Genomic DNA, 25,031 nt, shown 5'->3' with positions numbered 1-25,031 from the left:
TTAAATTTTCTGTGATACATCTCGGCATAGAACTTTCTTATTCTGTTTGGTACTCCTTTGTTCTTTTGGTTTCAGAAAATTATTAGCTATTATATTTTTCAAAGATTGCTTCTTTATCATGTTATCTTCCTTTTCTTCTGGAACTCTAATTGGATTTCTTCTTGTTTCTAAGTCTCTTTCATAATTTCCATTTCTTACCTCTCTGAGCTACATTTTGAGGGATTTACTAAATTCTTTCTTCCAATGTACTAAATATCTCTTCAGTTTTAAATTGGCTACTAACAAGCTTATCTAATGAGTTTTTTTTAACAGTTTATATAATCAACTGTGTTTTTCACTTCATGATTTCTAATTACTTCTTATTTATTGTCCTATTCCTTTTTCATAATTTTAAGTTTTTTTCTCACAACTTCCAGTTTTTGTTTTATGCTTGCTATTTTCTTCTTAATGTCCTGAGACTTGCTCTATCATATTTCTTTCCTTGGTTATGGATTTAGATCTGTTGCCATTTCTTAGATCTATTAGACACTCATTGGTCTTGAGATTATTTGCATGTATATTATGTTGTGACTTTCTCCCCATGCATATTCTAAGATTATATCATAGTTGTTTCCCATTTAACATGGAGGATCCACAGCTTCAAATTAGGTCTGAATAGCTTAGCCCAGGGTTCTACCATAAGTGACATTAGTGATAAGTCCTTAATTCTGATATTACTTTGTGATTCATCATCTGTCCCTAGCAATTACTTCATTTTCTTCTCTTCCTTTCTCTCTCCCTCCCTCCCTTCCTTCTTTCCTTTTTTCCTTACTTTTTATAATGGAATTTTTTTAAAAAATTTATTTATTTTATATATAGAGAGAACATGAGTGGGAAGGGCAGAAGGAGAGGGAGAGAGAGAATCTCAAGCAGACTCCATGCTAAGTACAGAACCTGACATGGGGCTCAATCCCATGACCCTGAGATCACGACCCAAGCAAAAACCAAGAGTTAAACATCTAACCGTCTGTACCATCCAGGTGTCCCTATAATGGAAATTTTCAAACATACATAAAACTATGGAGAATAGTATAATAAATCTCTAGTGCCCATAAGCCAGTTTCAGCAGCTACCAATATATAGCTAATCTTGTTTCATGAATAACTCTCTCCTACTTCTTACCTCATTGGATTATTTTAAAGAAAATTCTAGACATTGTATCATTTCATCTATAAATACTTCAATATGTGTCTCTCAGAGATATGGTTTCTTAAAAAAAAACAACTGTATTACCATTGTAACACCTGAAATTTAACGATAATTTCTTAACATCAATCATCTTATTAGTGCTAAATTTCCCTGGTTGTCTCACAAATGTTTTTTAATAGCAGACTTGCTTGAATGAGGTTCATGTAAGATCCAGATACTACTTTTGGCTCATATGTTTCTTTAATCTATAACATTTATAGATTAAAGCCTCCTTTAATCTATAACATTTCTCCCTTCAGAATGTGGAGAATTCTACAGGACAAGAGAAGAAACTGGATTATTTATCCCATAGGATTCCCCACATTCTGGCTTTTGTTATCGCATCCATATGATACCACTTAACATTTATTTTATGTACCAGTCATCTGCTGCTTCAATACTGCTGTGTAAGAAAACACTACAAAAGCTTAGCGAGGGCAGCCATGGTGGCACAGTGGTTTGGCACCGCCTGCAGCCTGGGGTGTGATCCTGGAGTCCTGGGATCGGGTCCCACGTTGGGCTTCCTGCATGGAGCCTGCTTCTTCCTCTGCCTGTGTCTCTGCCTCTCTCTCTCTCACTCTGAATAAATAAATAAATAAATCTTAAAAAAAAAAAAAGCTTAGCAATATACAATAATAAGGCTTTATGTTTGCCCACGAGGAAGTTAGTATGGTGACTGTTGATCATGGCTGAATTTGCTCACAGGTCTGAGAATCTGCTGGCTGCTAACTGGTCTAGGATGGCCTTGGCTGGGAGGACTGGCATGATGTAACTCTCTTTTGTGTGTCTCTCAACCTTCATCAAGTCATACCCTTCTCATGGTAATGATAGAAGAGCAGAGAGACTGTATAGGGTTAAAGACACAGAGGTCAGGAAGGAAGGCCTTATAGGAGAAAGCTCTTAGGATATAGTCAAGTCCTGGGGGAACTGGGTGAGTAGACAGGGGGGTAAGATGGGAGTCTCAAATAGAGAATAATGCTGAGTCTGGCTGAAATTGGACTATAAGATAAAGGAACAGTCACAGTATACAAAGCAAAAGCCCAGATTTTGGATTTTCTTTAAATATGTATTCAATTTTTACTGTATGCTAGGCACTTTGGCAAGCACATTACATACATTGTAGAGTAGTAGCTGCTGGATTTTGAGCTGCCTTACCTGGGTCTGAGACTGCCTTCCACCAGTGAAATGTATTAATGCATATACAATGCTCACAACACTGCCTCCTGCACAATAAGCACTCAAAAAATGTTAGCTGGGATATATGATCTCATTTTGCATTCCCAGCAAACTGTGAGCTAGAAATCATTTTTATTCTCATTTTTCAGATGAGGAAAGGGTTATGGAGAGGTTAGGTAACCTGCTAAAGCCACACAACCAGCAAAGTGGTAAAACAAGAGGTCAGACCCCCCACATTTCATCTCAGCCCCCCCCCCCACCAACTTTAAACCCTACTAGGGTTGGTCCTGGATCTTGGGTGTGTGGATGTGTGAGGGGAGGGGGGTGAGGGGCTGGTTTCACTTGGATAAGTGACTTCATCCATGGGAATTAGTCAGCTGCAGGGACAGGAACCCAACCAGTAAGAACAGTGTGGGGCTCCCAGTGGAGGAAGGACCTGAGGACATAGAAGGAGCAGAGGTGTGTTTTTAAGGCCACAGATGCAAAGGAGTGTGTCATGAAATCCCTGATCAGGGAGCAGGAAGGTAGTGGAGGAAACCAGGTGAAATTGAGACATATTTTTAAGTAGGGTGAGAAATGAGGTGGGTTAAAGAAAGACCAAATGTGGCCAGCTTTCCAATGAGGCATTCCCTAAATCTGCAGATCATCAGAAACATGTGGCAGAACTTTTACAAAATGTGGAGTCTTAAGCCCACCTGTGAAGATTCTAATTAGCAGTTCCAGGTAGAGCCTGGATATCTGCACGTTTTCAAAGCTCCCCAGATGATCCTGTTGAATAGCATGATCTGGGGTTCACTGATCTAAAGTTAGAACTCTTCATTTTCCTGATAGAGAAGCAGACACCTGGAAGGTTAAGTGTCTCACCTGAGCCACACAGCTGGTTGGTTGATGACAGAACTGGAACTTGGCTTTTTAGTCCAATGTTCTTCCACAATATTCTATTCCTGCCATGATGCTCAAGGGGGGAAATACTCCCAAATATAAGTGCGTTTGTATTGGTATGAGATCATCAAATAGTGTTCTTCATCATAAACTGTAACTATAATTTTGCACAATAAATTCTATTTAACAATCTCTCTTTATGGTCCCTAGAGGTGTGGTTCTATCCTGAGGTGGAAGGAGAGAGGCTCAGAAATTGGAACCACTGTGTTTTCGGTTTTGTTTTTTCATTTTTATATCCCCAGCTTCTCCCATGATACATTTAATAAATTTCAGGTAAGTAATTATAATGATTCTGAAGAGTCAACATATATGGCATGTTCGATGGTGAAAATTCAATATCATGGTAGGAAAATATTTATTTTTGCACAACTCTCAGAATTCTCTTTTTCTTTTCATGTCTGGTAGCCCCTTGTTGCTTTGAAATTATGGCTTATTCAGTAAGTAATGCAAACCAAAGAAGGAATAACACATGACTTCCTTTTTAAAGGCACTTTGGATGAATGTGATCTGGTGAGCCATGTGCAGATGAGCTGATCAGTGATGCATCCAGCTTGCCCCATTCTCTGCCTGAATCAGTAGCACAGATTTTCCGTCTTGGGGTATCAGTTCATCACACTAAGCCTGGTTCCCATAGCGCCTCTCCTTTATTAAAAAAAAAAATAAAGGAAACTGAGGCTTAGAAATTTGGAACAAATTCCTTCAGTCACACAACTGACAAGCTGAAGAATTTGGAGCCTGTGCTCTTTCCATCCAGGATCATGCTGTTGCCCAAGTGAGAAGTAGATTGCTAGATTTCTATTGTTTTTTCCTGACCAGAGACTGTCTGCAAGTCATATAGATGCAGAGGCTGAAGGAACTTCAAGAGAGCAAGTGAAGAGTCAGGGTTGGCTTGGAGGCTTTGTTAGCACACAAACCACCTCCGTGAGTGTTCCTAGAAGCCTATGGGGTATCCAAAAGTGGCAGCTGGGGGGCTCCTGGTAGAATCGGGATCGGCAGCAGGACAGATGACGTTCATTTGCTACGGGAGGCTTAGAATCCAGTAGGGACTGGCTGCCCTGGGCTTCTGGGAGGGGAGTCTGCAGGACTGCCTGCCCAGGAGCCACCTCAGAGAAAAGATGGCTCGTGGATGTCCATAGGTTGGGGCTCTGCTGGGAGTCTGAAGAGGCCTCTCATGACATGGCTTGGCTTAAAGTTGTACATACATAGCAAGTGCACTCTTTTTATTTAGATTCTGCTTTTATTTGGAGTGACTTTGAAAGGGGCTAGGTGGAGATTATTGTGCACAGGGGTACGAGGTCTCCCTGAAATCTCCCAAGCTATCTCCTCGTGTATAAGAGATATCTTCAACCGAAGAGATGTACCACCACTGCCAGGTTGCAAAGGGCACTGGGAAGCTGTCTATTCCCAGGCTAACTTGGTTCATATGGAGGGGGGTCACATAGTCCCACACAGGTGCTGGGGTCCCGCCAGGCCCATCCAGCGGCAAAGGAACCCTGGCACCCTGGCCACCTCCGATGGCTCTCTGGGGCTGTGGTCCCTCTCAGGCCAATCTGCTTCAGAGTGGCCTCCAGAGCTGGAACGGAGCTGCACTTCCATCTGTCCGGGCAGACCCAGGCACATACTTCTGTGAAAGAGGTCTTGGGCTATCTTCTGGTCAGAGGTTGTGTTCCCTGAAGCCTGAGCAGAGAGTCTTATACATCTCAGGGAGACAAGTGGCCCCAGCTATAAGAAACTTGCAGACTTTGCTGGAGTGACCTTGACCGAGCCCTGGAGAAGGAAGTTATATTGGGTCTGAAGTTATTTAAAGGACCAAGAGCAAAGAGACTGTGAGTCATGGAGACACAAGGGGAAATGGAGGAACTAGGGCGCCAGAAGGGAGTCTCAATGATCTGTTTTCTCTGGGGGGAGAAGTAGAGCAAAAGCCAGTGCTCTGTCCAGCAGGGGGCTGAAGGACAGGGAGATGCTGCTGAAATTTGCTAGAACCACAGGGAGGATCACGTGCAGTCCTCCAGCTCCGCTAGACTCCCAAGTGGACACCTGCTGAGACTGTGCTCTCATCACTCCCCTGCGGTCAAGGTTCTGCAAGCCACGTCTGCTAGGAACTTGCAACAAGGGCCACCAACACTCAGGAGTTCATTCTTCCCAGGTCACCCCACCATGTATCCATGGTAACACACTCTTATAGATGAGGTGAGAGAGTTATTGCCTGGAAATATAGCTTGCGGACCAAGGGGGAAATAATATTTCTTACCACCCCCACTGGAGCTAAGCAGAGCTAATTCAAATACAAAAATGAACCCGCGCCAAACCCTGTCATGTATTAAGACTGAAGGTAAAGTCTTCAGTTCCACCTTAATCAAATCCATGAACATAATCCAGTCTTACCAAGACTCTTAAAGGGACACTTACGCAATTAGACAGAAAGAATTTTTCTAGGCATTTCAACCATTTCCCTTGCCAACCATCTGAAGGAAACATTCTGAATCTTATGGCACTAGAGCACACTCTAGTGGTGGTGGAGCAAAGCAGACACTTGCAAACTACTAAATTTATCCTTGGACAGGGAGCATTAGATAAATATTCCTTGTTTGGGCAAAAGGTTAGGTAGGCTTGCCTGAAAGCAGCAAAGGAAATTAATAGAACATTGCACGAGCACTGCAAGCCTTATAATTCTCCAGTAAGAATAAGGCAAGTTCTGTGTTATTCAATGTTCAATGCCAAGGGCAAACAAACAAGAATTATTAAAAATCTTGAAACAATCTAAAATAACATCCTACCCAGTGAGGTTTTAGGAAAGCTTTTGATTTTTTGTTTCTTCTTAAATCCATGCTACATACAGACTTTCTCCTCCGAGATTCTGTTTAAAGAAGAGAGAGGAAGCAGATAATAGATATAATACCTAAAACAAACTCCCTTCAGCCATGACAGCGTTATTACAAACTTGAGTGAGTGCCATTATTGCATATAAATAAAAACAATGGACCAGAACCAATTTTGCAAAAGGAAATATCATTCCATTTCTCTACGAGCCTTGGTTTAGACTTTCCTCTGGTTTATCAAGTGATGGTTAATATAAAAAAGAATGTCTGTTTTTGCTTAAAGATGGCACTCCTGTGAAAGCACACATATACCTTTAACCAAGTAAAAATGTTGCCATTTTTTGTGTATGTGTCTCCAAACAGAAGGAAATATATTCACTTGGTTTGAAATGTAAATTATACTCTTAATATCTAACACAAACTGGAAGAAAAAAAATCCAACAACACATATGTAAAAAAATAAACTTTTTTTTTTAAAGCTAGAAGCTTTGTGCTCTATTGTGCTTAGACTTAAAATATGGAACTATTTAGAAAGAATTAAAGAGATTATGTTTATTTGATTTCAAGTTATCTCAGCAAGAAACACATTTTTCATACCTCTTTGGAAGAACAGCAGGTCAAATGACACATTTGTGAGTGACTGTTTGAAATATTTCAGCCACACCGCAGGGTCCACCTGACCTGAGCACAGCAGATACAGGGAACAAAGGCCTGTCTTTTAAATGTTCCTTTAAGAGCCTTTCTGGGGAGTTGGGGGGTGGTGGTAGGGGTTGCAGGAAGCAGTTGCAGACCTTGCTTTTTATTTTTACCCTATGACACTATCAGTTTAATTATATTTCTGACCTGTGACTTAGGATCATAATGAATTTTCCCAAATGCAAACATTCTATAGCAAAATTCTGCAACTTTGCGGGAATGATACTGTTTATTTCAAAGTCCCCACAATCCTGAAACTCCAAAGTTTCCCAATATCTGCAAATTCATCCCTCTCTTTGAGTAGATTTCGTTTTTGAATCCATTCAGTAGCAAAGGTAGGTCTTTCTTCTTAATACTAGAACGAGGAGAACAGATTTGTAAGAGAGGAGAAAGTGATTCGCCTTATTTGACTAAATGAAAATCATGCATTCGTGTAAGATTAAATGGAGCTGTGGTTTGCTTATTAAATGGAACAATTCATATTACAAGTGCCTGATGACCATGCTTGAGAGGACCTCACTGACCATTTCCGAGAGTAATTATTCCAAACATAGAGCAGAACACAATCCCTTTTTTTAGGGTGTAACTTAATATAAGGACTTCTGAGTCAAATGTTGAGCCCCTTAAAATTACAAACCTTTGTCTGTGGCCTTATTAAAGAAACTCTCCCAACTCCATTTAAAGGGATAGATTGCCCAGGCCTAAATAAAATGCCAGGACCTAAGATGAAAATGGTCTGACCTCACTGCTACACCTGATACTTCCAATACTGATTTCCTCCAAGCTCCCCTTTCTTCACCTCCTTTGCCCCGGGCTTTCATAAGGCAGAGAGAGAAAAATGAATTTCACTTCCCAAATGCTAGAATTGCTGGTGCAGAACGTAACTAAATATCAGCAGCTGTGCCAGGGCACCTGGGGCCATATAGGGAAACCTGACAAAAGACTTCGTTATGAACAGGATCCCTGTTCCCTGTTCATCTTGGTTTCATGTGCTTTAAGAAGGGAAGGGAGAATTGCAACGATGCTCTTAAAAAAAAAAAAAAAAAAAAAGTGTGTGCACGGGGAAAGTCTTAGGAGAAAGGGAGGAATAAAACAGATGTTCCTAAAGCAACAACATGGGACATGAGTGATGCAATATTGCTCATGACCAATGCTTCCAAATGTTAATATAGAAATGTATCACTTGGGGATGGTTTAGGAGGCAGATTCTGGATTACTGGGTCTGGGTTGGGGGGTCTGAGGATCTGCATTTCTGAAATTGTCCCATAGGCTATTGGTGCCGCTGGTCTGAGGACCACTTCGTATGGTTTTTTTTTTTTTTTTTTTAAGATTTATTTCTTTATTTTAGCAGGGAGGGGTAGAAGGAGAGAGAGAGAGGGAATCTTAAGCAGGCTCCACAACCATTGCGGAGCCCAATTTGGGCCTCAACCTCATGACCCTGAGATCGTGACCTGAGCCGAAACCAAGAGTCAGATGCCTGAGCTGAGCCACCGAGGCTCCCCAGGGGACAACCAATTGCTGGATCAATTCTCTGCTTTTCAAATAACCTCCTTAACCCCATATTACTCTTCCAAAGTGGTTTCATTTAATAGTTGTTGCTCACCTCACCAAAAGATTTTCCGAAGACAAGCACTGTGTATTCTTTCTCTCTGACACATCCCCTAGCAACTAGCACAGCACCGTTATCTGAACGAGACAGACGAAGTACCAACAGAAACAGGGGCAAACATTTTTCAGAGATAATGGCAGGACAGCTGTAAGGAAGGACACAGGTTCAAAGGCAATCACACAACACCGGCAGAGGAGGGGTCAGAGGCTTTATAATCTCTCGTGAAGAGTGTTTGAGAAGACGATCTCTGGCCTCTTTCCACCTCTCTTTTCAGAATTTGAAATGGTGGTGGCTGTCCTGCCAGGACATATAACAGGAGAAGATTGGGTTTGGAGGGGGGGGGATGGGATAGAGCCTCTGTGACCTTGATTCAGCTGTGAGGCTTAGTTTACTTCTCAAAATGAGAGGAGCATACCTACTTGCAGGTTGATTTTTAAGGATCAGAAAGGATCCACATAAAGCACCCAGCACAGTGCCTGGGAATAGTAGTTGCTCAATAAATATTAGGTGCAGTCAATTCTCCTTCATCTGGGCTTGCCCTAACCCAGGGGTTTTCAACCCAGACAGCTACACACTAAAATCACCTGGGGGAGCTTTGAAAAAATCCTGATCTGGGGATCCCTGGGTGGCGCAGCGGTTTGGCGCCTGCCTTTGGCCCAGGGCGCGATCCTGGAGACCCGGGATCGAATCCCACGTCGGGCTCCCGGTACATGGAGCCTGCTTCTCCCTCTGCCTGTGTCTCTGCCTCTCTCTCTCTCTCTGTGTGTGACTATCATAAATAAATAAAAATTAAAAAAAAAAGAAAAGAAAAGAAAAAATCCTGATCTGCCCCTCCAGGCCACACCTCAGCCCAGCGATAATCTTTGAACCAGTAAGTGGGGCCTTTTCAAGCCCCTAGGTGGGTCCAGCATTCAACATAGGTCTAGAACCACTGGTCTAAGCGTAAGGAGCAGTCACTTCTTTTTGGCCTAGGAACTGGCACGGGCTAATGAGCCTCCCCCCGAGGTGATGGGGAGGGAAGGGAGGGTAACTGACTTCCCACTTCCCTCCCATGCACACCTCCAAGGCTTGTTCCTTTTCAAGCCCCTGCAGGGACTGCAATCTGCCAGCCCTCAGTGCTAATTGGTTTCTTCCTAGTGATCTGCCCTTCGGGACATCAGCACAGCACAGTGCCATCCCTCCATCCTACCCCGTCCCAATCCTCCGGATAGTTGAGCCTGGACTACTTTCTATATCTGCAATTCGTGGTTATCTACCTACCTTCTCCTCAAGCTGGTATGATTATTTCATTATCGTCACCCACCCTTAATACACTTCTATTGCTTTACTCTCTTTTGTCTGTGAGATTCATTCTTTGACCCCGTGAGACAAAAACCGAGCTCTCCTGCTTCGTTGTCACTCGCATTTTCTGGGGTTTCACCAACAGTGACATCAAATGGGGTCACATGAATAAAATGGCCACCAGAAAAACTCACCCTAGTATTCAGCCCCTGGAGAGCTCACCTCACAAGTGTGTCTGATGTGTCCTGATGCCTCACATGTGTTCTTGAACAAAACCAGTCAACTACCATCCTGGTTTCTGGCACATCATAGCCATGAGATCAAACTACCTCAAAGGATTGTGAATAGCAAACAAATAATATCCATCAGGTACCTTTGCCTAGTGTTTGCAACGAGGTGCATTTTCAATAAATGTTAAGATTTTTTACCACTGAGTAGGTGGCGCCCTTGCCAGGCACTACCGCCTCTGCCAGGCACCACTGCTTTTTTCCGTCGCTGCTGGTTTTTCCCCATCACATTGCTCTTCCGCGGAGCTCCTACCATGTCTGGAGCCTGCATAGGGATTTGTGGCAAAGTTGGGCAGAGTCCTACCCTTTGGGAGACACATTGTGTTACTGGCTTCCGGGCAGTATTGCTTGGGCCTCAAGGTTTCACAAAGATTTACCTGCCTTCTTTTTCTCTTTCTGACTCGAGATAAGTCCCTACCTTGTACTTGAGCAACGTACTGCCCTTTATTCCTGGAATGTTGCTACTAGGTCAGCGCCCAGGCTTGCAATCTCTTCCCCCAGTGGGCCTGCTGCCCTGGGTCATAAGACATAACTGGGTCTCTGCAGGAAGAACAACTGGGGCCCAGCCGGGACAGTGATGTGCTTCCCTACCATGAGAGGAACCAGGCCCATGGGGGATGGTGGTTTGCACACAGCCATCCACATCCTCTGCTACCAACTGATAAACAATTACTGCACACCTATCATTTGGTGGGTGAGGGATGCCAGACCCAGTCCTGCCCTTATTATGTTAAGTCTGAGAAGATACAGGATATGCAGGAAGGAGTAATTCACACACTCCAGGTTGTATTTAAATAAGGCCTAATTAGGAGAAACGGATTATAATGGCCATAGGAGATCAACCTTGACATAGGTTGGTCAAAAAGACTCTATAGATGAGATGAATCTAAGAAAATGTTTGAAGTAAGAACTGTGGTGTCCCAAGGGTGGAGGCTGACCAGGATGGTCAGCCCAGGGTACAGGCAAGATGGAGGTACACTGTCTGAAGCGAGTCTAAAAACAATAAAATCAATGAAAAGTAAGTCCATTTTTATTATCACTGTGCATGAGAAATTCTAGACAATAAAAGACTATCCTGGTAGTAGTCCTTTATTGCCTTAATAATTCTTACAAAACATTGAGCTGGGTGCTTTCTATACACTCTCCGAGAAATCAATAGTCTTTTTGTCTTAAGCATTTGAACTTCCATTTCTTCTGTCAAATAAGTTAAGATTTGTATTTTAAATCTCCCACTTCATATGGTTCCTAAGTGCCTGGTACTTTGGGGGTCCTTTCTGGAAAGTGCAGTATTTGATAAAAGGTCAATTTCTAATTTAGAATGAAAATGGGACATCAGAGAGGGGATTATGGACACAATATTTGAGGAATGGACAGTGGGTCTAGAATCCTAAACTTCCGTCTTCAGCCTTTATGTTTATGACTCCCCTAAATGAGCCTGTTGTTCCATAGCTCAAATCTGTCAGCCCATGGTTTAGTGGATGGTTGGAATGCAGACTCCACGAGGGCAGGGGTCTTTTCTTTGTACTGTTCACTGATATCCCCAAAGCAACGGGATTAGTGTTGGGCCAGGGGAAATGCTCAATAAATATTTGTTGTGTCAGGAGAAACGAAATTGTTCAAGTATTTCTAATAGAGGTTAAAGGCTTTATTCAGCTGATGCAAATCTGGATCTGAAGACACATTAACAGTCCAAGATGATGCAGTTTGGGATCTTCTCAATTGAGAAGGACAGGGTGTATGACCTTGTGGTCTGGCCCAGGTTACAATTTTTTTACCTCTAACTGCTACAATATTTGCCTTGCGGTAGGTAGTTGGAGATTGCTCTGGGTTTTCATGACTCTTGCTGGAGATCCCAGGATCAGTCTCATTCCAGGAACTGTCAGAACAGTTCCTCCAAAAGCTGTTTTTGTAAGCTTGGAGGTTGTCCATTAATCAAGTTTTATGGGAGGGGAGGTAGTCAAAAAAGGAGGTGGGAGAGAAAATAAAAGAGAGAAAGAAAAAGGAGGCAAGGATTGAAGCAAGAAGAATGAGGTCTATTTTCATCTTTTTATGGCTGAATGAATGAATAAACGAATGGGCAAACAATCTTTTCTCCCCCCTCAGTCACACATCTGCACTTGGAAAAATTGTTAGAAATACTGAAGTCCCATTAATTTCTTTAGATCCACACTCATATCCAAGGAAGCTGCCACAAAATGTCCCCCTTAGAGCTCTGATCTCACACAGGAGATTTGCTACTGCTTTCGTTTCCAAAGCTCCTGTTTCAGCAGTCATGGTGAATTAAAGTCAGAATCACCAGAGGCATTTTAACATTTCTTGAGCGATGAGATCAGGACTTGGGGTCCCCACTGAACACTTCAAACGTATAGCTGAGAGAGAGCAAATCAGCCAAGTTTTACCAAGTTTTAAATCCCACAATTCTGTGCTTGTATGTAACTTTGATCTGTTCTGGGAACACAGCCTGTGCTTCTAATCTGGGCCCATCATCTGGCAAATGTGTGTCCTGCTCATAAGAGATGCTGAGAAAGAAGGGGTAAATTGATCAGGCTGAGACTCTCATCACCTGTGGGGACAGCATCTCAAAGGCACTGATGATGCTAGATCACCATTGTCACTCTTAATAGGAAGGGTCCTGGATGTAGTTTTCAAAGGTAATTGATTTATAATTAGGACTGAGCTTGAATTTGGGATTGATGGTAGAGGGGAGGGTGGAGAGATAAGGCAAAATGCTGTTTTGCTTCGAGAAGGACCTAAAACCACGCCATCCTTTCTTTTTTTTTTTATACACTATTGAACTGAATGCATCTTCACCACTTAAAAATCTCCCATTCAGTAGTGTTGGAGTCAGCTGGTACTGGCTCAAAGAGCCAATTGTGAGTGTCTCTCTCTCATCTCATGATCAATGATGTAGGTTGGTACCTTCAAATCAGCCACAATGGGGGTATTTTTGGAAATTGCAAAAACTACAAATCAGGATCTCCAGCCCAAGAAGTGGGGAATTTTAGCACTCCCTGGCCCCTATCCATCTTTCACAAGCCAGTTTTATATCCATTTCCTCATAAAGTTTCAACTAACTACTCCAACCCAACAATAATTTCCTGCCTGCCATAAACAGAGAGCACTTACATGATCTATTCTACTTGAGCAATATATTGTGGCTTAGATAATCGATTTTGTGTTATTTTAATATGCCACCATTTAACTTTTAATGATTCTTCGTGTAGATTTTAAGTTCCATGAGAGCAGGAACAATGTACTATGCATCTATATACCCCATGGGTTTTGTCAGAATGAAAACAAATGGCAGCAGCTCAAAATAAAATGTGTTGAAGAAATAAGTAATAATTAGGTGTTGGAAAAACCTAGGCAATTGGACAGAAATGAGATACATTTTGAAATATGTAAAATTGTAGTTTTAGAAAATAATTTAAATTAACTACATATGTAATGCTACTTCCAATTTGTTGATAATTGAACTGTTCATGGTTTTTGGAGACTTTGACATGACTTTTGTGCTAATTACAGCACCATTTAGTCATGAGATCTGAACACTAACATGGTTTGCTTATGGCAGATATCCTTCAACACTGCAGTTGGACAGTTTAAGGCAGAGCAGCAAAATATGTCACAAGGTACCTTCTTTTTATTTTTTTTAAAGATTTAGATAGAGGGGAGGGGCAGAGGGAAAGAATCTTCAAGAAGACTCCCCACCGAGCATGGAGTCCATTCAGGGCTCCATCTCATCAAGCCTGAGATCATGACCTGAGCCATAACAAAGAGGCAGGTGCTGAACTGACTGAGCCACCCAGGCACCCCGAGGTACCTTCTTTTTAATTTGCTATCTCACTAATCAGTTCTTAAACGGCCATCAATCTTTACTTGAGAAGGTGATATAAGTCATAATCTGTATCCCCAACCCAACTTCACATATAGTCATGATTTCTACTAAATATTTTTGGGGTCAGAATATATCTTAATACCAAGAAATAAAGCCTCATACCTAATGTTCCAGTAATGGATACATATGTTTTTAAATATTTGTTTTTAATACTAATGTCAGATTAGTTAGGGCCTAATCCATCCTGTTGACTGGACCTAGTGTAAGTGGAAGGATAAAGATTTCTATCCCACATTAATACATTTTATGGGTTGCAAAGCTACTTTTTCTCCACTAAAACATAAGGTCATGAACTAATAGAATCCTCACTTTCTGAGGGTTTCATTTGGCTTAAAAAAAAAAAACAGTTTTAGAAAAGATTAATCCACAGGGTAGGCTTGTAGAAGTACTGGGTAAATAAAACATCTGAGTTTTGTGAAATGTTACTCTCAAACCAATGTCTGCTCCTCAAAACATTTATGTTAAATGGAGTAGAAGTAAATGTTAAGAAGCACTCTGCTCAAAGCTATTTATATAAATGTGCTGTCACAGATTAAAATTAAGTGATTTGTGGCAATCTCCCAAAGAAAACAAACAAAAAGACTAAAAGACTTTTGGGTCTCTTCCTATCCTTTCTCCCCCTTTAACTTATGGCCATTAATAGTTGTAATGCTCTATGATTTATTGCTACTGGATTTCATTGTCTGGTTCATTTTCTGCACTAGCCTTAGAGTCTTCTCTGTGCATCAATAAATGACAATTTTATGGGTTAAAAAAAAAGGTAGGACAACATGATTAGCACTTTGTTTAAAAAAAAAGATGGTCTCTCCTTTATGTTCAGTTACTGCCAATCTCCTGCCTTATACTAAAGAAAGTTTTCTCTTTAAATTTTTGTTCTCCTTATTTCCAGAGTTCTATTACAATCTACTGATTTCTTGCTTCCCCAGAATAGCCCATTTGCTCTTTTTTGCCCATTGGGGGAGAATGGGGTGAGGAAAGGGTAGAGACTGTCTGAGCCAGGTAACCTGACCGTGTATTTACCACCTGTCCTTCTTATCTTCTGCTCAGGCTCCTGGTGGCTGATTCAGGACTCATGGCCTTAGACCAACAGATGGAGTCCATCTTCTAACAGAACCTGGAACCAGCAGTCTCTTTGCTTGGTGTTTTGCTCTGACTTGTACCAAGATGAATATGTTGCAAATTTACCAATCTCAGAAAGAAAAAGGTACTTGTAGGGACATTACCGGAACTGTGACAAGTTTCACTTGCCTAAGCAATTGTATCTGCCCAGCAGGAACATGGTAAACACTGGGTTTTAGTTTTCAAGGAAAAGGAAACTCTAAAATTTTACAGTTTTCCCAATGAAACACTGGAGATCAAGAAGCATGCTTGATTTGTCCAAGTAACTTGGTATCATCACTTCTTTTTAAATTGTTATGTAGCATAAGTCTTCCCGTTTGCCCCTATGGCATCTCTTCACTGTCCCTTCCTTTCCATTCCCATTCCTGGGGTGTTTTCTTGCCTCTGTTGCTACTGGCCTATCTGTATCCAGTCAAAACCATCTTCTACATAGCCACCCGAGGGGTTTTCCTAAACAGAAATTGTGTTATGTCATTCCACTTTGTAAAATCCTTCAACCTTTAAGTCCTAGCTCTTTAAATGGCAATCAAGGGCCTGGTCCTTTGAGAAAGTAAAAAGCATCACTGGCAGCTAGCTATTCCCAACTGAAGCCAAGCTGTGCTCACAGGGCAAGGATGAGACAACTTCACTTCGCGACCATATCTGAAACAGAGACGAGGATACTCTGCAACTACAAAATGACTATCCTATCTCCCTCTCCCCGCTAAGATGGAAGACTTCACTGTGGATGATATTAGTCCCATTTTATCCTTCTATCTCCTGGATAAAATGATTAAACATCCAATTACCAAATCACCCCTGCTTGTAATGGCCCTCAATACAGAACAGGCCTATATTTTCTTGGATGCTGTTTAGAATCACCCAGCAAGATCCCAAATCCTGTAATGAGCCCTTCCTAACTCTCCATTACAGAGCTATTCCATGGACCTTCTGCTGATCATTCTCTGTTGCTACAATGAGCTAAATAAATTTGTCCTTTTGGCCTGAGATTATTGATAGTTTTGGGTCATTGCTTTAACCTATCTCTGCCCTCCACAGTGTGTCCTGCAGTCAGAGCAAGACCACATGCAGTTTCCCACACATCTGTCTTTTAGCACCTTGGCTTCTTTTTTCTTTTTCCACATAGAAAACTATCCTATTTTCAGAATCCAACTCACATGTCAACTCATGTGTGAATACTTCCCAAACCCTACATATCATCTTGGGCTGAGTTCCCATTGTTTTGGATTAACTCTAGCCAGATCCCATGAAGTAGAGGCTCACATCTGTGGACACTGGAATGAGAGAAGACCAGATTCAAGTTGGGGCTTTGGCAATGTATGACCTTGAGAAATTTACTTATGACTCAGTCAGATACCATTCCCCCAATTAATTCTATTTAATCATTAGGACACATTGACACTTAAGAAATGACCCTGAAACCAACTGTGCACATATTAACAGTCCTGCAGCTTAAACAATACATCTTTTCATTATTTGGAGCTTAATAAGACAATGTCCAAGACTGACAAATAAATCATGCTCATTTCTTTTGCTTCTTTGCTTCTCTCGTTTTCAAACTAGGACTTCTCAGATTTATTCTAGAGTACAGTTGCAAAAGATTTATGAGGAATTGTCTCTTAAGACATGGCAGCAGAGGGTCTGAGGATTGAATTCAGGTTCTGACCACTCAAACAAACCAGAGGGTCTCTATATGGAATTATGACAATACCATCTTTCTCTTAGGGTTAAGAGATGGGATACACAGATGTTCTAAAGTAGCGGTTCTCAATGCATGAGTGATGCATGTTATTGGTGATGCATATTAGAATTACCTAAAGAGCTTTTACAACATACTCATGACTAGATCCTACCCCTCAAAATTCTGGAGGAAGCCTGGGCGTTGGTAATTTTTTAAGGTTCTGTAGGTCTAATTTGCAGTTGATGCTGAGTATCGGTGGTCTAGATCTGGGCAGAAAACTTCCTCTAAAAACATAAAGCATTTCCCAGTACTGGGGGATAGAAAGCATAGAAATATAAAACTACTAAGTGATGACTGATAAATGATCAAATTTTATGAAGACCCCAGGCATACCTTCACGAGGCCAAGACTCTTCCAAACTAAAAGGAAGCAAGTAATGCTTAAATTCAGGCTGTAGAAATTTAAAACATTAACAAATTTGGAAATGTATACTGTTGCACAGATCAGGGAATATTGAAATGAAATGGGGCCAGAAGCTAATTATATGGAAATATTTCTATTTGCACATTTCTCCAGAAGGCAGAGATGGCAACCAATATATCTATATAAGTGACAAGAATATTAAGTTTTCTTTCATTCCCTGAGTACGGTACCTTTCTCAGCATGTATTCTGTCCTAGTTCTTGTGAAGGTGAGAATAATATCAAACTCATTAATTGTCTACATTTTAGATACGATAAGACTTTAGTGGATGGTGTTAATTAAACTACAAAACAACCCCTCTTGCTGCGGTGTGCATTCCAAGTTAAAGCAATTAATTCACTCACTTAAACTGATCAAGATTTAATTACCATCACTCTGTGCAATTACTCCATAATTAAAGTAATTTGGTTCATTCCACTTGCTGACAGTGTCATTGAACAGCCATTCACAGAACCAAAAGAAGTGATAATTAACTTAAAGAATAGCTCAGGGCAGTTTTACACAGACAAGTTCACTGTTAGTTATTCCTCAAAAACCTAGGATGAAGGAAGGTGTGGGGAGAAAATCCTGGCATAATTTTAAAACAAAAATAATGATACAAATAAACAACGCATTAGGGCTTTTTCTTTCCCCAAATTAAGGTCTCTAGCAATTTAAATAGTAGCCATTGTTATAACCTAACCATGAATTAGAAGCATGGGCAAAACAAATAGAACTAGAAAAAAATTAAGCCCTTAAATATTGGTTAGGGCTAATCACTGTGGGGGATTCATGCCTGCTTGGGGGTTGGTAGGTCTGGTACCAAATACACTGGTATATATATATAAAAAAACAAAAACAAAAAACAAACAAAAAACCACTCAGGAGACTCCAGAGAAGAACCAAAAAGGTGTTTCAGGATTACCAAATTCAAGTTTGGAAGAAGTTTTGGGAAATATGCACACACACTCAGAAGCTATGAATAGGAATAGTTGTCTCTTTTTTTTACCTGTGGAGTTATTGTTTCATAGAGCAGTTAATTGATTAGTTCTCCAACCAGGAAAATATGGTAGTATTAGTTAAGGACTTGGGTTAGAGTATTACTGGGAAGTGCTAGAACAGATCATGGTTAGACAGGGAATGGAACTTGTCTGAGATCACAGGTCTAGAACAGAATGGGGAAGCTGAAGTCAGACCTCTCCTTCCTCAGAAGGCACACCCAGAGGCAGATTCTACTGAACTGAACAAAACTGAATTAAATTGAATTTCTGGGAAAGGACTAGATGGAATCTAAAGTGGCCTCCTCACCAAAGGGCCAAGTGGATCAAAATACACACATAATAGGGTCTCTGTTAGGATTTAGCAAAAATTGAGAATTATTTCTGAGAGCCCTGCTTCTATAGTAAGTAGTCACAGAGACAGTAGCCTTCCATTACACTCAGAGGAAAACATGAGCTTTTGAGGGTGGTCCTTTAGAGTCTGTCTGCTGGGTATGACACGTGGGGCAGCTTCTGGATCCCATGTTCTGAGTCAGGTAGAAGGAAAGGCGCACTCATTCATCTGTTCTTCTCTCCACATTATTTTGATACAAGTTCAGCATTTCTATCTTTAGCAATGTCTGATGGAGCCTGTGAAAGATGCCAAGAGTGAGACTTCCTTTCCTGTGCAATTGCCTTAGATTGTCCACACTAGTGGTGTGGTCCCAGAACTGAGCCCTCTGGGGAGGCCTTGCCCATCTCTTCACCATTACACCCACAAGAAAATTAGTTGAACTAAACAGCTCCCTTTAAATCCGTAGACCCGGGAAGCAAGGAGACCACCAAGATCACAGGTATAGATGGTGCCAGACCTGGAGCTGGAATCCTGTTTCAAGTCTGCCTAGACCGTGTTCTTTCGCTAGACAATGGTTAATGCAAACTAATGCACAAGGACTCTCTATTAATGAAACCAGTGTATTTCCCCATTCTTGACATGTCCATGTATATTTGGAACACTTACCTTGATGCACTTCTCAGCCTTGTCTCCTAAAAAAAATTCCTTCAGAAATCCTTTTTCTTTCCTGATCCCATTTGAAAATATTAGAAGGCGCATGGTGCTAAAATACCATTTAAAGGATAAGACATATGTCCCTGAAGATTTTTACTAACAAATTAGTAAATCATGTATATATTATCAAAAGTATTTCCTGACTATAACTAAAAAGCTTACAATAAGAATCTATATCATGATAGTCTCAAAGTATAATCTCAAAGTGAGTAGGACCATAGAACTCCATGGCTAGGGACGCCTGGGTGGCTCAGCAGTTGAGCATCTGCCTTTGGCTCAGGGTGTGATCCTGGAGTCCGCGGGTCGAGTCCCACATCAGGATCCCTGCGTGGAGCCTGCTTCTCCCTCTGCCTATGTCTCTGCCCCCATCTCTCTGTGTCTCTCATGAATAAATAAATAAAATATTTTTAAAAAGAACTTCATAGCTAGATGGGATTGTCAGAATTCACCTAGGGATTGTCAGAATTCACCTAGCAACATAATTCATATAAGAGGAAATGGATGCCTAGAAGTAGTTGTGTGACTTGCCAATGGAAGCTGGCTGGGCTAATTAGTGACAGAGCTAGGACTAATGCAGATCTCCTTGCCCTCATTCAGGAATAGTGTTAGGAGGTTAGAAGATTTCTCAGCACAGATACTTGAATAGAACCTACGACTTCATGAGTTTTCTGAGGAAATACTCAGGCTTCTACATATGATGGATAGTATGATGTTAAGGGCACAAGCTCTGGAGCCAGACACCTGAGCTAGATCCCAGACCCACCACTTACTAACCTCCCTCTACCTCAGTTTCACCATGTGCAAAAAAGGAAATAATGACAGCAATTCCCCATAGAGTTACCATTGGAGAAGACTTAGAAGAGTACCCAGCCCATTGCACTCAATAAATGCTGGCTATTGCTATTCTCACTCCATCTTGGCAATGAGAGCCTGTCTCAGTGGCTGTGTTCTGGGACCTCCAGCTCACTCCAGCTAAGCGTGACCCTTAGCTTTTCAAGGTTCTAATACTTATGGATTGGAATGCACTGTAGCAGGAAAATGTACCAAGCAGACAACTCAAACCTCACATTTGCTTATTCATGAAATCATCGACCCAGATCTGCAGGCAGAGCCAAAACCCTGGGAAGCTTTTTCCATTCTTACTGAAAAACTATGGCTGTCATCTCTTCAAACTTCATACCACCAACCTTATTTGTACACCCAGCCATGAATCCTATCCATATAACCCTGATGGACTTCTTACCATGATTTACTTGAGTTTCAAATACCCTTTCCTGTCAAGAACAAAAACAAAATTATCATTTATGTAGGCTGTTTTAATTTTTAAAAAATGTGTGTATGTGTGCATGCACACACATGTGCATACCATTGTGGTACTGTGCATGTGGTACAGCGTGCAAAAGCACTAAATCTGGAATTCAAGGACTTGGTCCTGTTTCTGGTCCTGATCCATTCCCAACTTCCTGTGTGACCTTGAGCAAGTCACTAACCTCTTAGGTTAGAGCAAGTCACTAACCTCTGGTCCTTAGTTGATTCAATTCTAAAATGAAGAAGTTGGATGAAAAGCTTTCTGCATTAGTCAGGGTTCTCCAGAAAAACAGAACCAACAGGAGGTGTGTGTGTGTGTGTGTGTGTGTGTGTGTGTGTGTGTGTGTGTCATACACAAAGAATTGATTATGAAGAATTGGCTTACATGATTATGGAAGCTGGCAAGTCCCAAGATCTGCAGGGTGAGTCAATGAGTTGGAGAGCAGATGATATGGTTCCATTCTGAAGACCAGCAGGCTTGAGAGCCAGAAAGAGTTAAAGTTTTAGTTCAAGTCTAAAGGTAGAAAAAAAGCTGATGTCTCAAAACAAAAGTGCTCAGGCAGGATGAATTCTCTCTTACTCAGGGGAGGGTAAGCCTTTTGTTCCATTCAGGCCTTCAACTGACTGGATGAGGTCCACCCACCCACATTATGGAGAGCAATCTGGTTTACTCAACCTCCAAATGTAAATGTTAATCTCATCCAGAAACTCCCACACAGGAACACCCCCAATAATGTTTGACCAAGTATCTGGGTACTCTGTGGCCCAGTCAAGTTGTCACATAAAGTTAAGCATTGTACTTTCTGAGGTCTCTTTCAATTCAAACTCCTATGATATACAATCCTATTTATCATCAATACACAGACAAAATCACTTCTGTAAGCAGACACGGTGTTTTCTGTCTCCATAGCCCTTCCCTACGTACAGGAAGCCTAACAATTGCTGGAAGGGAGGTGCTAACAGTGGGAACAGAAAAGGACTCCTTAGCTCTGAGCTGAGCTCCCCTCACCACAAGCAGCTCAAAGGCAGGAAATATTTTTTTTTTATAGCAGCACTAAATAACAAATACTCATTAAATTGAAAGATATAAAATTAATGAAAAGTTGATACATTGGAGAAGAAAACATTTCAAAACATTGAACATGATATGGAATTAACCAGGTCAGTAGGATGTGAAGTTAGATTGGGAAAGAGAAAGTCACTCTGAATTGAGATAAGCTACAGTATAAAACACAGACTGAGAAAAAGAGTTAATATGAGAAAAAGTAGGTAAGATATTTCAATAATTTTTTATACTTATTTTGTGTTGAAATAATACCGGACACTTGGTGTTAAACATTAACATTGATTGCATCTGTTTCTTTTTACCTTCCATATGTGGCTACCAGTGGATTTAAAACTATGTATGTGGGGACACTTGGGTGGTTCAGTGGTTGAGTGTCTGCCTTTGGCTCAGGGTATGACCCTGGGATCCTGGGATAGAGTCCTGCATTGAGCTCCCTGCGGGGAGCCTGCTTCTCCCTCTGTCTCTGTCTTTGCCTCTCTCTCTGTGTCTCTCATGAATAAATAAAATCTTAAAAAAAAACAAACTATGTATGTGGTTTGCATTATATTTCTATGGAACAGCACTTCGATAGAATGGTGGCAAAAGGCTTTATTTAATAAAGCGAAAAATGGTAGAAATTTTAAATGAAAAGATACAGGAATCCAGGAAGGGAATGATAGGGTCACTTAAGTACATATATGTACATTTTCTGAGAAAGTCTGTAAGATTTGCTAAAGATATGGGTGTGCAGAATATTTCTGTTAAATACCCATTGAGAACACCTAGATTGAATATATCTCATTCATTCAATAAGTACTCATTGAGTACCAGGTATTGTGTCTGACACTGGGCTTCAAAAGCTTTATTCTCCTTACCGTCTCAGTGGCCTGGACTGGGTCACTAATCACTACAAGGAAAATGGAATTACCGTATATGGGTATGGTGGTGGTCAGTGTTTCTGAAATCAAGGCATCTCCTTTACCAGAACAAAGTCTGAGTTTTTAAAACAGGAACTAAATGTGATAATTGCTGTGACAATGTCCAGTTTTAAAAAAAATGAGTAGGTTCACAGCATCTGACATTATAGACTCCTTAAATTCATAATTAAAAACAGTCACTTAAGAAAATCATTCAGGCTCATTCACACTTGATCATCATCCACCCCAAATCTTCAACGACAGACATCATTTTCAGTTTTGCTGACATAGGACTCTAATAACACGCATTTCATCGAGACTTAAGTTAGGGGAAAAAATGGTTTCAAATTGAAAAAGATACACAGAAGCATATGACTTTTCTTTTTATTATTATTTTTTAATACCAAGGAAATGGGTATACCTTAGCATGGATTATTTCATCGGAAGGGGGAAGGGCAGGGAGGGAGGCTCAAAGCTTTTCTAAAAGATAGGATTTTCTTGGATGGAGTATACTTAAAATTACATTTATAAGGTTGTATAATAAGTAACCACAAAGTCATATCTTCCTCTGTTGACTGACTCAATTATGTAGCCCCTTTCAGCCTGGACTGAAGTACAGATTTACATCATTAAACATGTGTCCATGCGTATACAAGCCCATCTTTTCAAGGCTTCTAAGAAGGCATTTTCAAACATAGAAATGAGAGGGGATTCCACTGAATTGATTCAGTAAGCTTTCTTACACAAGAATGAGGCACATTTAGTAATAGGTGGATGTGGACATAGTTCATACTCACCTTGCACATTTAATACCATTAATTTGTCAAAACTAATAATATTAATTCATTCAAAAATGAGATTAAGCATAGGCACCCCTTGCAGCCCTAATCCGTGACTGATGGCTCCAGGGCGTGGGCCGCCCAGTGCCTCCAGCAGGGTGAGCAGCGCTCGTGTGGCCGACCGCAAAGGGAAGCCCTCTAGTACCTCCTGCCTTCCATTGAAAGCATCTTTAGAAAAAATTGCTTGTCTCTCTGCACTCCTTGAATGTTATTTTTTAGCAGCCAAACCACGATTTCTATTTAATGACAACAGGGCAGGGTCACACAATTATTTCTCTAAACAGCATTTAATGGAAAGCAGCAGGTATGAAGAGTCCAACCAGGCTTGCAAAATGATGGTCGCTGCAGTGGACTTTCTTTCTGACTCCCGGCATCGTTAAATGTAGCTGACCAAGAATAGCACAACCGTGTTGTGGGGTGTCACTCTGAATGATGAAGGACACCCTCTTGTTCCTTATTTCCCTCACTGGTTGCTTTGCAATATATTAAAACTTTGTTCTTACTTTTGTCCAGGCTTTTCTCCACTTTTATTTATTCTGTAAATATTTCCTGAGCGCCTACTATGAGTAAGGGGTTCTGCTAGAGCCAGGAATTAGTAGGAAATGGTAATCTCTCCCCTGGAGGTCTTTGCCTATGGAGAGCTACCGTGGTACATGGAAAAGAGCAACAGATAAACTGGGGTCCGGCAGATGCAGTGTCTGGTTCTAGGTGGAATGAAAATAACTAGCTGTGTGACCTTGGACAAATTACTTAGCCTTTCTGAGCTTTCATTTCCTCCTCTGTAAAATGGAGCTACCTACCTACACACTAACAACACTGTCATGAAATAAACTGAAAAAAAAAAAGTAAAAAAAAATAAAAATAAAATAAAAAAATAAAAAAATAAAAAAATAAAAATAAATAAAAAGAAAAAGAAAAAAAATGTATGTAAGGCAATGAGAACAAGGCGTGGCAAATGGTTATTATTTCAATAGATAGCTAAGGTTGTTTTTATTATTATATAATTTACCCAGCAAAGCACCTATATGAGGTAGACATTCAGTAAATATTCAACTCCTTCCTCCTTGTCAGTTAAGATGATACTTTCTCTGCACTGGCCCCCGGTGGTGGTGAAATGGGAGAAATCTAGTTTTGGTACATTCTCGTTTCTGTGTCCCCCTTCCTCCCTGGTGAGGTTCCTCCTCCTATACTCTTGTGTCTTTTGTTTAAAGCACCAGTTTTTTGGAAAAAATCTGAAATTTCTCCAAGCTGAAAAAATGTGGGTAAATAACTGATAAGGGTGATGAAACTCTAAGAAGTTTAGTCACCTACCTGTGGCTAGGAGACCTGCTGCTTTTATTCGGTGCCAGGCACTGGAGATACCAAGATATCGCTCCCCTCTGGTTCTCATCACCAGCAGGGTTGGTGTAAATAGCATATTCTTGAGATATTAAAAAAAAGCAACCCGCCCAAACAAAAACAAAACTTTGGGGTCCCCTATTCTACAGCAGGCTTTTACTAAAGTATTTTTCCAATCAGAGACAGTTTTCTCTCTAAGGTTAATTACTGTAATAAATGTAAGAATTAAAAATAACCATGTGATATTCATACTAATAGTAGTATTTGTATGTCTTGGGTAAGTACATCATATAGTCTCCTCTTATCCTTGAGAAGTTCTAGGAGGTAGTTAACTTATTGACT

The 25,031-nt window shown here is 40.8% G+C and overlaps 1 long non-coding RNA gene across 1 annotated transcript in view; it reads left to right on the top strand.

The window, feature by feature from the left end:
• Nucleotides 1-16,041, top strand: part of LOC112656950 (uncharacterized) — a 32,062-nt gene extending 16,021 nt beyond the window's left edge. The window contains exon 2 of the long non-coding RNA XR_003134752.3: nucleotides 14,983-16,041. This is a non-coding gene — a long non-coding RNA (uncharacterized LOC112656950). The remainder of the gene's footprint in view (nucleotides 1-14,982) is intronic.
• Nucleotides 16,042-25,031: the final 8,990 nt, after the last annotated feature.

This window comes from Canis lupus, chromosome 8 (genome assembly GCF_003254725.2).
Source record: "Canis lupus dingo isolate Sandy chromosome 8, ASM325472v2, whole genome shotgun sequence".
Lineage (NCBI taxonomy): Eukaryota > Metazoa > Chordata > Mammalia > Carnivora > Canidae > Canis > Canis lupus.
This window is presented reverse-complemented; position numbering and strand designations above follow the sequence as displayed.